General features: G+C 39.3%; 1 protein-coding gene and 1 long non-coding RNA gene across 5 annotated transcripts in view; one reads left to right on the top strand and one right to left on the bottom strand.

The window, feature by feature from the left end:
- Positions 1-13,079, top strand: part of LOC134520364 (uncharacterized) — a 49,561-nt gene extending 36,482 nt beyond the window's left edge. For 2 of the 4 annotated variants that reach the window (XR_010072426.1, XR_010072429.1), the window contains one exon: positions 437-2,851. This is a non-coding gene — a long non-coding RNA (uncharacterized LOC134520364). Of the gene's footprint in view, positions 1-436; positions 2,852-7,151 lie in introns of those variants that run through there. The other 2 variants (XR_010072427.1, XR_010072428.1) reach the window with 2 other exon arrangements.
- PRTG (protogenin) overlaps positions 1-16,978 on the bottom strand; it is an 87,024-nt gene that overhangs the window by 19,555 nt on the left and 50,491 nt on the right. The gene's annotated exons all lie outside the window — the stretch shown is intronic.

Raw genomic sequence — 16,978 nt, 5'->3', positions numbered from 1 at the left:
ATCCTCCCTTCTCAAAAGAATACATAAAAATGTATATGTCCTGATTACATTTTAACACTTATCTGTAAATCAGTTTTCTGCAAAAGACCGAACTGCTTTTATCCCATTCAGATTTTGACGTGATTCTTCTATTCCAGGTAAATTTATAGCATTAAAGATAAGTATAAAAGCTGTAAGAGCAGGTTCCACAACCACATTGCACATACGAGACATGCTCTGGGTAACTCTTCATTCAGCTGAAGCTTATATTGAATACAAAATGTAGAGTCCTAAATCAAGAGTGTTACATAGCTCTATTTGCTGATATCAACACAGCCAAAATTTTGGCTTTCTGGCAAATGCTTCATAGAAAGTATCTGTTTACAGGCTACTTAGCCAAGGTTACAAGAGAGTGTAATATTGCAACCCCTAAAAGCCCTGTCATTGTTTCTTTCAGCTGCTGCATGTTTGTGAAGCTACGAAGGCCTTGAAAGGAGCCAGAGCAGAGCCAACAGGTCAGGGCTAGATAAAATTAAGAAAGAATCCGAGGTCAGACCATGAAAGAACTTTTTTTTTTTTTTTCCACGCCTCCAGAACAGTGAGCCCACCTCCAGCAGCCTTTCATTCAGTCCTGATAAGAAGAGACAGCACTCCACAATCTGGATTTCAGGCTTTTTAAGTCCTCTTTGGGGAGAGGAAAAGATAAGGAAGCCCAAAGAAGTTTTACTATCATTTACTGTTGACTCATTAAGTCTGGATACTGAACATACTTTCATACCACTTCTGAACATCCTCATTCTCAGCACTTTCAAAGGAAAATATTGGTAGAAATAAAAGTATTGGGGGGCATGTTCTTGTTTCTGAAAGAATTAGGACTGCATGGAATTTCTAGAGAAAAAACAAAAAAAGTTCAGTGGCTTGATGTTCTGAGTCAAGTTAGCAACTAGAAACCTAGAAACAACCTCTTAAGCTACATCCAATATGGCAATTCTAACAGCTGGGGAAGGGGATAAAGAAATATATTTCAGTTTTATTCTAGCTTACACACAAAATTTTAAATACTACTTTTTTCCTTTCAATTAAAGATATCAAAACCACACTACACTCATAAGGCTGAAAAAATGGTTGTTGCGAGGACAAAACTTCTGTGGCCAAATGTCCATTTTTAATGTAATCTTTTGTGCTGCTGGATTTTCTGTGTAACCTACGGGTCCATTGTTGGGTAGTGGTCCGGCTGGATAGCTCATTGGCCAGGTTTGCCAGGGTGACTGCACTGCCCCCAAGCCCGTCCCTCCAACACAATAAACTCCAGATAATTATTCAAAGAAGAGGCCAGCAGCATGGGCTGCTCTGACATGGGGTCATGGCCTTTGACATCGAATCTGGGGCTAGCCAAAGTCTGCTCCAAGCAACAGAGGTCCAGGGGAATTATTAAGGGGGAAGGGTGGGAAAGGAAGAGCACTGAGAAATACTATCCTTAAAAAATGTACTTTTGAAGCAAAGTAATGTAAATACAGCAGAAACTTATTAGGAAAATAAGCAAATACATTTCAAACACACTAGACGAAAGGGATGGAGAGAAGCGCATCAAGCCAAACAGTAACATAAAGCCGGGAAGTAGAAGGATGGTACAGATTCAGGTCTGTTCCTCTCGAAAGCAGGTATTCCCTCTCAGATTTTCAGTACTGGATTTTATTTCTCTTCTCTAAAAAATCCCCTTTTACCTTACTTGAGTACATATGATTAAGCAAATAAACACAGGTTAGCAATCCTGTTCTATTATAGATTTTAAAATCTTGTCAAGGCTCTGGGTATGTAATTTCTAAGCATTATTACTAGCTTCAGATAATAATGTTTAATTACTTCTATATTTAAAGGAGTTGGAATTTCAATTGATCGCACATTTTAAATAACTACTTTTTAATATCAGATTAGAATAGCTTGAGAGGTGAGAAATCACCAACGTTTTACATCTCATGGTTTCTTTTTCAATTTAAAGGTAACTTTAAACAGTTAGATGGAACAAAGACTGTCTGTGATACTCATGTTTTCCTTTGCAAACCAAATAACTGAAGTAGAAACTGAGCAATTTGTTCTTTGTACAACATTGCAAAAGTTTATTTTGGTAGAAACTAGAACATATGACATACGTGAATTGATCCAACTAAACGGTCTGGCTTTCCACGGCTTTGGACGGCTCTAGCTTATTTGTCTAAATCTGAAAAGGGTCTGTATCCCTTTTGTAGCTTTGCGCTATCCCCTTCCAGGGCCCCAGGACAAACAACACCTCACACCCCCTTGCAGTAAAAACATCACCTCTCCTACTGCCCACCATCAGCAATAGCAGCTTTATACAAAAAACAGGGGGGCTGGGGGGGGAGGGCTAGCTGGGCAGGGTGAATCCCAGCATGCAGCATTTTGGCCTTTGGGAGACTACAGAAACAAGAGAACTATCTTTTCTTTTTAATCTTTTTAAAAGAAGTAAAGCAAATCTGAAGGATTTTAAGTTTGCTTGATTTCCTTATGGGGATAGAACACTACCACTACGCCTGCAACGTTTTCCATCAGTCCCTATGTTTCTCTTGCGCTTTAGAGAACGGTTAAATTGCACAAGGAAAAAGCTCTCTTCCAATATTATTCTAACAACACACTCTACATCTAGCAGACACCCTTATGTTAACTAGCCTGGCTCACCGTTTTCAAAGTGAGCCCTCAAAAGCTAACTTGAAAGCAATACCAGAGGCCTGGACAAACACCTAATTTTGATCTTTTGTGCTCGTCTTTTCTTCTGAGAGACCTTTTCTTTTGTTGCTGCCCAGTGGAAAGCACATAGCTCATTGGTCCTGCTTTGAAAGATGAGAGCACTGCCCCTCAGTCCACCCCTCCGAGCACAATCACTTTAATGGAATTATGTAGAGAGGCCATCTCTGGAAGAAGAAAGGGAGGGCGAGGGGGGAGGGAAAGAGTGTCCGAAGGAGCCGGCAGAGCCTTAATTACCCCCAGTTACTAACACAGATATGTCCACCGAGAATTCACGCAGTGGTCCAAATGGGATGTGCCGTCCCGTACAACAGGTTCCCTTGCATATAGCAACTGACCCATGCAGGAGTGACACAACAGTTACTGAAATCAAACATTACAGTAGAGGGTCGGGGGGAAAAAAAACAAAAACACACACCGACACAAATGCTGCTACAATCACGCCTCAAAACAGGAGTGTACTACAAAAAGTTCTTTTCCATAAGATAGATGAGATTGAAAAGACGATCTCCCCAGGGAAGACCAACGTTTTTGGGTTGCATGTGGGAAGGAAGTTTAGAGAATTTGCCCGAGTTTCATGCTTAGAGGAATGCTTCCAGAAAATGCATTGAAACACGATGCAATAAGCACTCTACCAAGTTTGGTTTAACATCTGTTTAGATACCAGGCTCTATCACACATACGCACTGCCTGCCCGACATCCAGCATCACCTTACAAACAACACATTTTTACACAATGACAAAGGCAATCTGTTCGCAGCGCCCAAACTTTCCCCTGAAGCTATGAAATAAATTTTCTTTCAGAATCAACATTTTCTGCTGGTCTGTCATGGACTCCCCATGCCATTTTGACCCTTTTGTGCAGCAAAATGAAAACACTATCTATCATTACTTGCACCACAGTGACTTTCTAGGAGGTGCACAGTTTCATTGCAAAAACATCTGTGGTCTGGTGACTCTTCTCAGATCTCAAGCTTTAGGAGTTGTGCTGTTGCAAGCGTGACTGCAAGATGCACAGGTTTCAGGTAGGCAACTAACAATCAGCCTGGCTCTCTCCTCCGTGAGAGGGCAACAAGAAACTGCACTAGAACACATTCAAATTGCTAGACGTAAAACAAGTCAGTTATGACAGGAAAACAAACAAAATATATGCAAGTAGAAACCACCACTGTATTTTTCTTAAGGCAAATATTGGCTGCATAGCCAATACCCAGCTGAATCTATAATTAGGGCCCTAACTTCAGTGGGATATTCTGTTATTGCAGGTGTCAGGGGCCATGTGTGCTCCCGCTCATGCAGCACTCCCTTTTCGTTGTCAGACAGCAGGCTGTGGTGGCGCACCTACTAGACAGATAGATACCTAATCTACACACCATGTCCAGGGGCTTGCCAGCATGCCCAGTTGTGTGAGTGCTGAACTATTATTATACAAGACACTTTGCAAATGTAAATAAAGCAACTGCTTAATGAAGCTCAAAATTTGACACTCCTTTGTTGAATACAGGGTGGAGGAGCGAGTTCACCTAGAAGGCTGACAAGTTTTATAGTGAATTTGCTAAACTGACACACTTGTCATAGACTGCCAGCTAGTCTGATACACATTTACTGCTTCTACTATGACTACTCTCATACTTCATCTGCTGAAGTTCAATCCAGATGCATTAAAAAGGCTTAAAATAAAAGGCTGGCATCAAGCTTCCTTTGTACACTACTTTTAATGCAAAGCATTCATTGAAAACTCAGCATATAATGCTAAACATATTCCAATTACCAACGTTAATAAATGAGGAAGCAGGAAAGGCAGCTAATAGCACTTGTAAAAGAGTTCATCTCAAGTACCATAGCTCAGCAGGTAATTTCACCTGAAGCGTGGTGGCATGAGGACACAGGTCTCCATTTCCTCAGACACAAAATACAGTGCAGTATCTCTCTCCATACATGAACACGTCCATTACTTCTCCGTTACTATCTTCTTAGATGCCTCATTCTCTATAGCCTCTCTGACTGGTTGCATATCTTTGACATTTAGCCAGGGTATTCATTTTAATTACATTTAGCTTATGCTGAACAACCTCCCTAGTGGTTTGGCACAGCAATGTTATTTTTAGCCTTTACATTTTCATACAGCACATCCTGGATTTCTAAAACATGCCCTGAAGAAAATTTCCATTTGTGATGATAATAAAAGCATCCAGGACCCTACAATGTCCTTGGCTCTAATAGGCACTGCTGTCATATTCAATGGCACACTGGCATGAGCTATTCATAACTAATTTTGTGGTAGCAATTTGCACAAAAAAAGTTTATTAAAAGAAGCCACTAGGTGACAGCTTGTTACCAGGCGATGAAGCCTGATACACTACATACTTATATTCCTTCTTGAATGCTTTCAGTAAGCTTAAATTTGGTACAAATACCCATCTAGAAGGCCAGGAGAATTTGCTTCTCTGTAAAAATTATACCACCTTTTCATCTCCAAACTGATTCCACCTAAAACCGTATTTCAATGGCATCTCTTTCCGGGCCAGGACTCTGCTCTTCTAAGATAATTCACCAGAAGGATTACTCAATCTATATTAGTAGCAGCAGCTGTGCAAGTTAATGCTGTTTTTGCTTTTAGTTAAATAGGCATTAACTGTTTATTTGAAAACTATTTAATTAAGACCAAATTTCTGGACAGTATTCTTGACAGGCCTTGCAGGTGGTGTAAAGGGGTTAACGTGCGCATTCTAAATTTGGACCTAATATTCTCAGGAGCTCAAATCCTTTACTCAGAATAATTCTTTGAACTGGATTCCAGGTCCTAATACCCTTCTACAAAAATGTTGTTTAATGTCCATACAAAGACACATCTAAACAAGAAGAGTAGCTTGAAAGATTTCAGGCTTCATGAAACTTCTGAAAAGCTTTTGCTCTTCTAGCTAACAACACAGCACCTACTATTTCCTTTACACTTTCTGGTGTTTTGTAAAAAGTGCATTTTGCCCCCGCTTGGAGACGGATTACAACATGTTTTTAATGTAAATACTACTTACTACAGGTAAATACTACTGTACTTTAAAGGATGCTTAGAATAACACAGAAAGGAATAACAACATGGAAAAGTAAATTACAACTTTGCAGAATCTGGAATAGAATTTCACACATTGTGTCCCTTTTTCCAAGAATACGCATGTAAAGTATCTTAAAGTATCTTCCATAATTATATACATGGGAATTTGGTCAGGCTGAAATTTTTCCTTCAAAATGTCTTTAACTTTTTTTTTTTTTAAATAAAATCACTTCTCATGGGAACCAATGCTGCTGTTGTCAAAATGTTTGACCACAGACCAGTTGTAATTTAAATCTTTTGCTATACCTGCTGTATTTTTTACTTAGTTGTGAAGAACAAGCACTGAAGACATATCAAACATTGCATCAACAAACTGAAAGGTACAGAGTAAAAGACTAGGAGACTACTTGTAATCTAGGTCATTTTTGTTATCTTTCCTAATGCACTGAAGATTTAAATCCAAGCTATATTGCTATCTTGATTGAAAAAGAGAAAATTATCTTGATGTAATTCCGCTGCATATGAAGTTTATACAACACTTAGAAAATGGAAAGCAGTCTGACTGATTGATTACTTAAGTAAAATAAACATACAGCTACTTAACTCTTAGCTAGCTATCTTCCTTTGTACAATTAAAAGGGTTTCCCATCATTAATTCAGTTTTACAAATGCTACGTTGAGCCTGCAGTTTGATGAGCATTTTAACCCAGCATTAGCAACGCTGCTGCTGAAAGAAGCCAGCCTGCTTCCCCTCACCCTTCAGCCACTCGCTCCTACCACAACCTTTGTTTGCCAAGTTATTTTGCATTCAGGCCAGCTTCCCACCCTGTCCTTGTGCAACCACACAAGTGTTAATGCAAGCACAGAGAGGAGCAGCACAAATTAGCACACACAGGTACACAAGGAAAGCAGGGTGCTTTCTTCCAAAAGTGCCAGCTTTTGCTACTTTATCATGCTCTGAGTTGTACTTTGATGAACTCTGAGAACTAAGCAACATCCCGAGGCATCAGAACGAGCCACTGGCAGAACCACCTCCCTACTCCCAGCTGTGGCCAGCTGGTTAGGACACAACACAGCCACCATGGGTCTGTTTCATCTTACGCAGCCTGGTGAAATCACAACCCTCAAACCTGTCCACGCAAGAACTCCAATGATAGAATAGCTGTGTTATGAATTTATTAATAAAAGAAGTTTCCTCAAGGGGGAGCTGTTATCTAATAGACTGAATGCAAAGCTGGAAATCTGGAAATTTACAGATCAGTTCTGTCACTGATTTTGGGGATACCATATCGCACTCTGTTTAATCCACCAGTACCTGAATAACTGTATGAAAATGACCCTTCTCTTCCTTGTGTTTCAGGTACCCAGTTTGTAAGATGGGGCAGTGAACACTCATCCACCTGTGAAACTCACTGGAATGGTTACAAAGTCCTGGAAGAACACAACATGTGTCATTAGCAGAAATAACAAAGAAAAGTAGAAATACGAACAACTGCCCGAAGTGGGTTTTTGTCACACCACACCAGGCAACGTGCTTCAGTTGCCTTGCACAGGGGCACAAGGGACAACACAGGCTCTGGGGTCCCACATGGGAGACAACTCTGGCTTCAACAAGAGGGAAGACGACCCTTCAGAGGCAGATCTTCCAACAGAGAGGCTCAAGCAAAAGAGGGAGGTGTAGGCACTGCTGGGCCAGCCGGAGTACCCTGCACTCATGCCTGCACTCTGAATCATGCTAAGCAATTCACTTGTCTGTCCTACAACTAAACCTCCTTTGGTGCTTTTCTTCAGGTATTTTATTGGGTTGATTGGGAGCATGATCTGGCTGTCATTTCTGAAGGAGAGGGATGATTATCACTGCATATATGACAGGGCTTTTCCAATCACAGACCATGCATACCCGTCTACTCTGCTTGGATAACGTACAAAGACTTAATACATTCAAGCCACGCCTGAGCAAAGTTTACAGCACAAATAACTGGTAGGGAGTGGTACAGCTATGGGTTTTCCAAGGCAAGTGTCTGTCACTGAGGCAACAAGGATTGATGGGAAACTATGAGAAATGAGATAAAGGCAGGTGAGAAGCAGTAGGAAGGTGGCCAAAAGACACGAATAGAGAAGGAGGCTAGGTTAGGCCAACATTAACAATTATCATGAAAATAAAAATTAATACAAAGGACTAATACAGTGAGGGGTATGCTTCTGATGGAGAAGTGCTGGACTAGACAAAGAGGATCATGAAGCCAGAAGACATCCTATTTTTCTCCCAACAGTTTCTATATACACATGCAAATATAGACACACATACAGAGCTAGGCAACAGGCTGTGAGCACATTCCTCCTTGCGTCTTAAATAGACAAAGGAGAAAGTGGGGAATTGATGGGTAAATGGACACAAGGCACAGCACTGCAACACCTACCCATCTGCCTCTCTTCCCCTATATACACCGTCCTACCCTCCTGCTTCTACAAATCTCCAGCTCAACTGCCTTAAAAGAAGCCCTGGGATCTGATATGCTGACCACATTTTCAAGATGTGTCTGCATACAATATTTTATGTCTCCTCCTTTGTCTGAATATACAAATGTCAGTTGTACAAAGAGCCACCGCATGCGCAGCTGGACGCACACAAGAGGCAGAAAACTCAAGTCTTTAACTGATCTACCAAACAGAATCAAGAATGTATTTCCCTGTCCCAGCTTCTATAAACATGTGCAGTAAGAAGTATCTTTGTTTTGTAATGATAACCAGCTTGTGTCAGGGTACAATATTCAGTTGTGATAATGGTAAAAACACTGTGGAAGTGAGTATAAATACAGAAATAGGCTTTTTATGCAAAACTTATTTCTACTAAACTTTTTTCCCATATGCAAAAATCACAAGTTTGGAAGAGAAGTTTCACAGCAAGAGCTGCTTATTCCAACACAAGATTGTTTTTGCCCCCGCTTCCTGCACACCCCCCCTTCATTTGCCACAAAAGCGTGACTGCAGGCAGCCTGAAAAAAAAAAAACCAAAACCATTACCTTTTCCAGAATTGCATCTTTTCCCAAAATAGAAAAATGCTTCTGATAGCAATAATGCCTTCATGGCAAATATATAACCAAGGTGTTATTCAAGGCAGGAAAGCTACCAGAAAACATATTAGCTTAGCTTCAGAAGTACATTTACTTATCACTAACACAGAATTTGCAAAGAGCCCCTGCTATTATCTTTCCCATACAACTATCACAAGTGGTAACATGACCCAAAAAAAAGTTAATGAAAAAAACCTCAGGAGAAATTAAGTTAATATTTTGATCACAACATCTAGCTTGTTGTTAAACAAAGGAAGAAAATAATTTTTTAAAAAATGGGAAAAAATTAAGAAATCTAACTAGCCCTGTACAGCAAATGTTTTCTTCTGTCCACTCTGAAGTCTCTTTCATGTGCTAATGGTGGCATTTTTTTAAACTCTTCCCCTTTGACTTACTCAGACCTTTAAGGACCTCACACATCTAATGGTTCCTCACATTCACCAAGAACAATCAAGAGAGGTCTGGGGGTTGACATGCAGTATGATTAATGGACAATGTTGATTTAATTTCCTATAACAGGAGTTTTCTCTAAGCTTTCTCCAAGGAGCAGTTTTTTGCAATCCAGGACTTAAGTATTTTACTAATGAAGTCCAATAAATAGCAAATTAAATAATGCTGTCTCCCAGAGACAAATCCTCCCATTTCAGGAAAAAAAAAGAAAGAAAGAAAAAAAACCACACCAGCAAAACCAACCACCGTATTTAAAGTTCTGTTCAAATCTAAAAAACGTTGTATAGCAGGAATGTACATAGTTGTTGGGGGCTTTTTTGTTTGGTTTATTTTGTTGTTTTGTTTAAGAAACTTGAGCAATTATCTGGTCATTCCTGCCACTGTCAACTGCTTGCTCTTTTTTCTCTTTAAAGCGAGTACACATTTAACTTAATTTCCACTTCCAAGACATTAGTCTGTCTTTATTAGTCCCTTTTACATTATAGCTATAAAAATGCATACTCATTGTAATACTTACAAACATTTTAAAAGCAACTTTGAGGGTTTTTATTTAAAATAATTTACAACTTTCTTGATGTAAAAAGTGATCAATATGTCCTTTTCACAAAGCAAATTTTAACCTTCAGCTCCAACAAACGAACAATGAAACACTATTTGCATACATCCTAACTGTTACTCAATCAACATGACACAATTTCCCAACTGAATTCCCACACAGGTTTAGCTTTAAATGGTGGAATTTCTACCCTGAGAACGCAGGCAGCAGAGAGCATTTCCTGCAAGATTCTAATCGCTTTCCCACCACTGAAAATTTTACCTTTAAATACTTTGAAGATGACATATTTTGCTTTATTATAGTTATCTTGCCAGAGTGCAAAAAATCTCCCCCTCCTATTCCAAGGCTTTGCGGCACTCTTGATTCCAGTTCTTCAGCTTGTGACACAACTAGTCTGATGTCCTGAGAGAAAAAACTGCATCTGATTCAGTTATGGTGACAGTTGATAAAGAGACAGAAAGTCTCAAAACCAGGCAGCAACCCTCCATGCTAGTGGAGTTGGCCCATGCAACATTACCTCTCCTGTTCCCATAGTAAAGCCTGCATCTTTGCATTTTTACCTTTAAAATTGATACAAGGCGTTGTCCCGTGAAATAATGAAACTTCCCTCATCCTGACGGCTCCCGCTATCTCTTTAGAGAGCCAGGCTTAACTGGTCTTAGCACTCTATTTTGTTTTTTGAAGTACAGTACATTCAATCTTTATTCTGCACTTGGGTATCTCCTCCCTCACCATGTCCTTCCCCTTTACAGAGTCACTAGCTTGGGAAGTTAAAATTAATTACTGCAAAAGTCAAGACATGTTTAAATAAGGATCTCAGGACTATTTTCCCAGATAAACGGGTTCAAACTGGAACAGTTCAGAGAACACATTCAAGAAGGTTACATAAAAATATATTAGGCAATCCTTCCAACACACAACCCACCTGTTTCTGAAAGATCTTAACTATCTAAGAGAGCAAGAATGTATCTTTCTGACCCAAGATTAGGTGCTTAGCATGTAGAAAATTTAATAATTTTCCATGAGTTTTAGGGCCATTTTAAGACTCTGCAGTTAATTCAAAGAAAGCCTAGAGATTCCTCTTACTAAGTGTCTGTCATATGCAACATTTTAATCAGCACCAAAACTAGTTATGCTGCTAATGCAGATGTAACAGATTTCAGTATTCCAGCGCCTACGAAAGTTGATTACTGGCTAAATCAGTAAACTATTGAGAGGCTTGATGGCGTAACTTAAAATTGACAAATGCATTAAACATTAATTAAAGCTTTCCATTACAAATGAACTCTGTGAAAATGACGTTTACTTTCAAAAAACGAGAACATGCACAGAAGTAACTGAGATAAGAATTAAAAAAAAATTGATAATCCAATTTCTCTAATAGAAACACACTTAAATGCCGTCAGAAATAATACATGACAAAGTAATCTTTTCTCTTTTTTAAGAGCACAAAGTAAAGTGAAAATATGTAATTATGACACAAATCTGCTATAGTGCACAGAGCAAGAGCAATAATGGCCGAACTACACAGGAAGGAAGGCACTACATTTTTACAGATGTGGCACTTGAACTGCATAATAAGCGTGCAGCATTAGCAGCTGATAGTTAACTGGCCTCTCCTCAGCAAATCTGCTCAGAACAAGCTGATATTTATCTAGGATTCCCACTCAGTCGTGTGTAAGAGTGCTTAAATAAAGCTGAGCCAAAGACACAGTTGTAATGGATGCCATGCCCCTAAGCTCTAACAAAGGGCCACATAGTTAAACACGAGCTTCAGTTTTGCTCAGTAAAAATTCAATTTACAACCTGAGTGAATCAATTTTTCATCTGAACAGAGCAGTTTAGTATTTTTCTTCCATAAGGAAGGCATGAACCAAGTAGGCAAGTCTGCAAATCAGTTTGTCTGGTCACCTCACATCAGTATATTTGCACTGTGCAACCTCCTGATATTCCCTGCTCGCTTGTTCTAGTACATATCAAGCTGCACAGGGACCAACAAGTAGATAATCAGAAACACTGCACAAGACAGAGGTTTGATTCCTTCCCTGCCTCTGCCACTCAACCTAGTTCTTGTACAAGCAAGAACACGGAATCTAAAAGGAGCTCTCTGCTACAAACATATCTAGAGAAATTACTAGCACTGACGTACATTGGAAACAAAACATGAGGTGACTGTTTGTAAATGCCAACAACAAAATAGAAAAAAACCCAGTCTGATCTCTATTTACACTTACAGCCTGTTAAATGCAATATGGTTCCTTCTATAAAAGAAGTAAAAGCTTATCAAAGCAGTATTTGCTTTGATATTTTGCAGGTAAAAAAAGTTACAGGGTAATAAAGCCCCCTCCCCTTCACTCTTTTAATCTGTAAGGGTTTCTCCCCCTCCCCTTTTAAACCCTGAAAGAAAAAAAAAAAAAAAAACAAGGAAAAAAATGATATGCAGATATGCCATGTCTGCATCTGGAAGACAGGCTCATTTAGAGTGGTGACAGGTCTGCCTTTCATGATTATGAAGTAAGGAATGTGTGTCTTGTTTACTGACGTGTAGGGGAAGTGCACTATCATACCAGGACTAGGCAAGAGCTCGGGTTTGTTAAGTACAAATATACATAAACCCCCATGTCTGTGTAAGAGAAAGAGGCCACAGTTAGCTGAGGAAGAGGTTGCTTTTAAACATGCCCAGTCTGCTTCTAGGGCTTTTGCTTTTATTCCTGTGCAATATGACCAATTTCTCCTCCCCTCTCTCAGCAAATCCCTTATGTTTTAGCTGATAAGTAGTAGTAGCAAGCCTGTTACACACAATCAGGAGAATTGACAGATAAGAGGTTTAGTTTAAGGATGTAATCAGCGTGAGTAAACACTAGACTGACCCAGCTGTAAACAGTGGAAATAAATGACAATATTTGTCCTGGTCACCTACTGAGCTATTAGACACTTTTCAGTATGTAACAATGTAAATATAATTGCTACAGTATATATAGCATACAGTCCTATCATCTGCTTCTCCAAGCAAGAAAACTGAGCTTTTAGTTGATCTTTGTTAAGAACTAAAGTAATTTTTGATCTTTTTTTTTTTTTTAAACAGAGATGTAGCTTGTTTAAATCAACATTTCATTAACTGTGAATGTCTAATCTAAAATACCTCAACCAGAAACAGAATATGTATGTAATACTAGATGATATTTTATGGAATGCCATTTGAAAACCATTAACTATGAAATTAAAAAAAAAAAATAAATTGAGTGTTGAGGGAAGAGACCTGTGTTTCTTTCACATCATTTTATGAAACTGGAGGAATGCCTGGCTCCTTGATTTTTTATGGGAATCCCAAGCTAAATTTCCATGGTAACTTATAACCAAAAAGCAATATCAAGTCCCACATACACCGTTTTGGATAGCCCAGAATGTTCAGATACAAATATGTAAGACTACATTTTGATACCAACAAAACCTGGGATAAAACTGAAATTATAGCCCTAGTTATCAGAAATAATTACGTTAACAGATGTAATGCTCTTCCAGTATTCCTTCTCAGTATTACAGCATCTGCAGTTCTTAATGAGAAAGATGATCAAAGCTGTCAAAGATGTCAGTAAATTTTTTTTAATTTATGTTTTTCTAGCACATCCACTTGCAATATGGTGCAAATGAAACCGCTATGTCATATCTGACCATCATATCAACTGCTTTACGAACCTTTATAAGAATTTTCACAGAATTATTACAAGAGACACTTAGGTGACATGCATCAGGCAGTTTAATTGGAGAAATTCTTTGCATTGACTCTTCTTACACACCTTTATTTAATTTCTATAGACTGTAGAATCACCTTGTCATCTTTGCTGCCCTGGACTAAAGCTTAGCTGTAATCATGGCTGTAATGCGATATAAATAGATCCAGGGGAAATTAAACAACTGAAGGCCAAGTCTCTGGGGGAATGCTAAGTGTAGTAGGTAGTTGGCTACTTCTTCAGCACAAGCCCCCTTTTCAGAGAGCAGTGCCATGCAGGGTCACAAAATGTGCCTTTGTGTCATTTAGACTTTGACAAATTCTTCACTTGGAAATTTGGTCCCAATCGGGGGTTGGGGGAGTGAAGAAATGCACTTTCCCTTATTTCTCCTCTCTGCAACTGGAAAGAGGTAGGACACAGAAGAACTTTGAGGCAGGGAAGTTTTTCTGATTAAGACCAAACTTTTTGAAGTAAATTGCACAAAGGAGTCTGACAGAATCTAATTGTTTTTCCAGAAGAACTAGATTGGAGCAGGGGAAAATGCCACCGGCTAATGTAAAATTGGAGTACCAGGAGAAACAGCACGGGGTTGTGATGCCCCTCATGCCAAGCAGCTTACATGACCCCAGTCCGCATAGAAGCAGCTTTCCCAGAGAGAGAGCCTGCAGTCTCACCAAACCTCAGAGGAATCACCAACCAATTTTTTTTTTTATTTTATTTTATTTTTTTTAAAGCAGATATACTCCATTTCACGGCCATCAAATCACTTGGTAGTTTCTCCCCCGTGCCCTGCAGCCTGCAAGCATGCCAAGCCCTGGGGAGCCAGCAGTGCTCCCGGGGGCTGCAGCTCCCAGCGCAGGACACTCCACTCCACAGGCTCTCCTGGGGAGGGGCCTTCGGCAGGGAAAGGACAAGGTATGTGGGCTCCCATGCTCAAGGCATTTTCACCAAAGCTAACAGACCAGTTTTTCCATCCCCTAAGGTGTCTGCCTGAAAACGGTTATTTACTGCGATATCATCTTGTATGCAAGAGAAACAAAAGAGCACCTAAGGTGCACGCATCCCTGCCACAACCCGCTTGCCTCAAGGTTTCTTTTGCATTTAGTGAGATGCTATGTTATAGCCTTGTCACCAAAGTGCAACTTTCTGAAATCCTCACTGTAACTACCAGCACTCAAGGTGTACAGCTCCCAGACAGCAACTACAGAAGGATGAATTCGCAAAGTGAATTCTTGCTTTCGTCCCTCCCTCCCAGTATAGAAGGGATTAATGGCACAAGAACATACTGCATTCCCCCACCACCAGTGGCATTCATTTAAGTAGTAAAAATACTGCTTTTACTAGCATGATAAGAATTGAAAAATAAAAAAAAGTTCAGAGAGGGAAACTTCCAGGCAGCTTGAAGAACAGTGTTCTTGTGTTACAGCATCAGAATTGACCACGCTTTCTTGAGTTTTTTAACCAAGAAGCTGAATTTTATTTTATTCTCCCTAGATATCAGTTCCAGGATGAGATTTCTATGAGCATTACAACCTAGTTATGAAGAGCTCTTGGCTCCAATAAACCAGATAAGCTTAAAATGGGTTCTTCTGAGTCACTGTCCATCTTGTATAGGTTCCACCTTCTGACTGGTCATATAGCTGCAAACACAACAAGCTGTGACCGGCAAACAGTCCACCCAGCACAGCAGTGAGCACCAACAACGCTGAGGCAGAGATGCATATGCATATGCTTAAAATACTTTTTGAAAAAAGTAATTTGAAGACATTTAAAGGGGGAGATGAACTTCTCTGGACACTCCCTTTGTTTTAACTTTCAAGCTCTGCCAATCCCTCTCCTGTTGCACAGTGAGAAGGTTCCCAAACTCTTCCACCAAAAAAACTCACTGCAACTTCTGAACACACATATTCTGAAACATTACAGAAACAGAACCTGTACCAGCAGACTCAACAAGTCTCACAATGAAAGACTTTCTGTTAGGGAAAACTTTCTACAGCAGGAGGAAGCAAACGAGGAATTAAAAATAGAGGCAAAAATGCATGGTATGCACCCAAGGGTCTGCTCCTGTGGCAAATTCAAGTGATAATGGAATTTTACACTGGACTAGGAAATGGCCTGCTATTGAAAAATAAATGCCAAGACCTTTAACACAAACAAATGTCTATGTGAAACTGTGGATATTTATTTTGAGAATGGCAGCCCTGACTCTGATCAGATCATTTAGTTCTATTTACATGGTGACTATCATGCTAAATAATCCAGTTTAAAAATACACAGAAGTAACTGGGTAAACCTACACTGGAGTAAGAGGTCAGTTCTCAAAAAAAAAGGTAGGAACCACAAAAAGATTAAAATAGCATAATACTCATATTGCTATATTTCATGTTCAATCATTGTAACTTATTTTACACTAGCATTGCTGATTCTGCTTTACCTATCATACTTGTTCCTCCATCAAGAGTCCTGTAGACACTTACAAATCATTTACAGTAGTTATATCAATGCTATCAACAATCAATGCAATCAACAGTGCTTATGATATCAATGCTAATGTTCTCTTTGATTAGAGAATATTATGAATTCTGATTTGGTAATGTGGTTCAACTGACACAGAGTAAGTGAACCGTCTTCTTTAAATACACATATTTTGCACAATTGGCAGTTGTACCAACACCTGTAGAAAGTTCCACGGAGAGACATATTGACATGCTCCAAATGTCACTAGAAGTCTATCTGCAGTTTATTAACTATGTGAGAGAATGGGAAATGGTAGAGCAGCCTTAGGTCATGACAAACTAAGACATGAAGATGGAGTGTTTGGAAGCCACATAACTTCAGTGGCAACAGATAATGCATGAGAAACTACTTCATCTTTGCCACTGGGAAGCACCTAATACTATTAGCATATTCTTCCAAATCAGGAATAACCTCTTCTTTTAACCATGTTATCCAACATACATGAAACCAAAAATCTTAAAACACACCTTTCCCCTTCAGGTTTCACACTTGCAGTATTCTGCTAATCTCTGTAGCTCATAATGAAGACATTTATTTTAAAGAGGCTGTCAATAAATCAGTAGTTTAGTGTCCTCAGGAGAGGCAAATGGATGACAGAACATAAGTCCTCAAAGCCTCTGTCCAGTTCATGAAGATTCAGTTTACCATGGTCACAAAACCTAGAGCAGTGGCTTGCCTTACTTTATCTCGAATTCTACCAGGTAGGGCCACTTCTTAGTAAGTAATATATTAAATTTGAAATGCATAAATAAAATAACCTTGTCCAAATGATTTAGATTATTCACAAGAAATAAAGAGAAATACAAATTAGTCCCCTTCTTAATGTGAGAGTGTTGCTACAGTCTTTATGGGTTTGTA

The sequence above is a fragment of the Chroicocephalus ridibundus genome, chromosome 9 (assembly GCF_963924245.1).
Source record: "Chroicocephalus ridibundus chromosome 9, bChrRid1.1, whole genome shotgun sequence".
Taxonomy (NCBI): Eukaryota; Metazoa; Chordata; class Aves; order Charadriiformes; family Laridae; genus Chroicocephalus; species Chroicocephalus ridibundus.
Note: the sequence above shows the minus strand (reverse complement) of the source record. Positions and strands in the feature narration are given on the sequence as shown.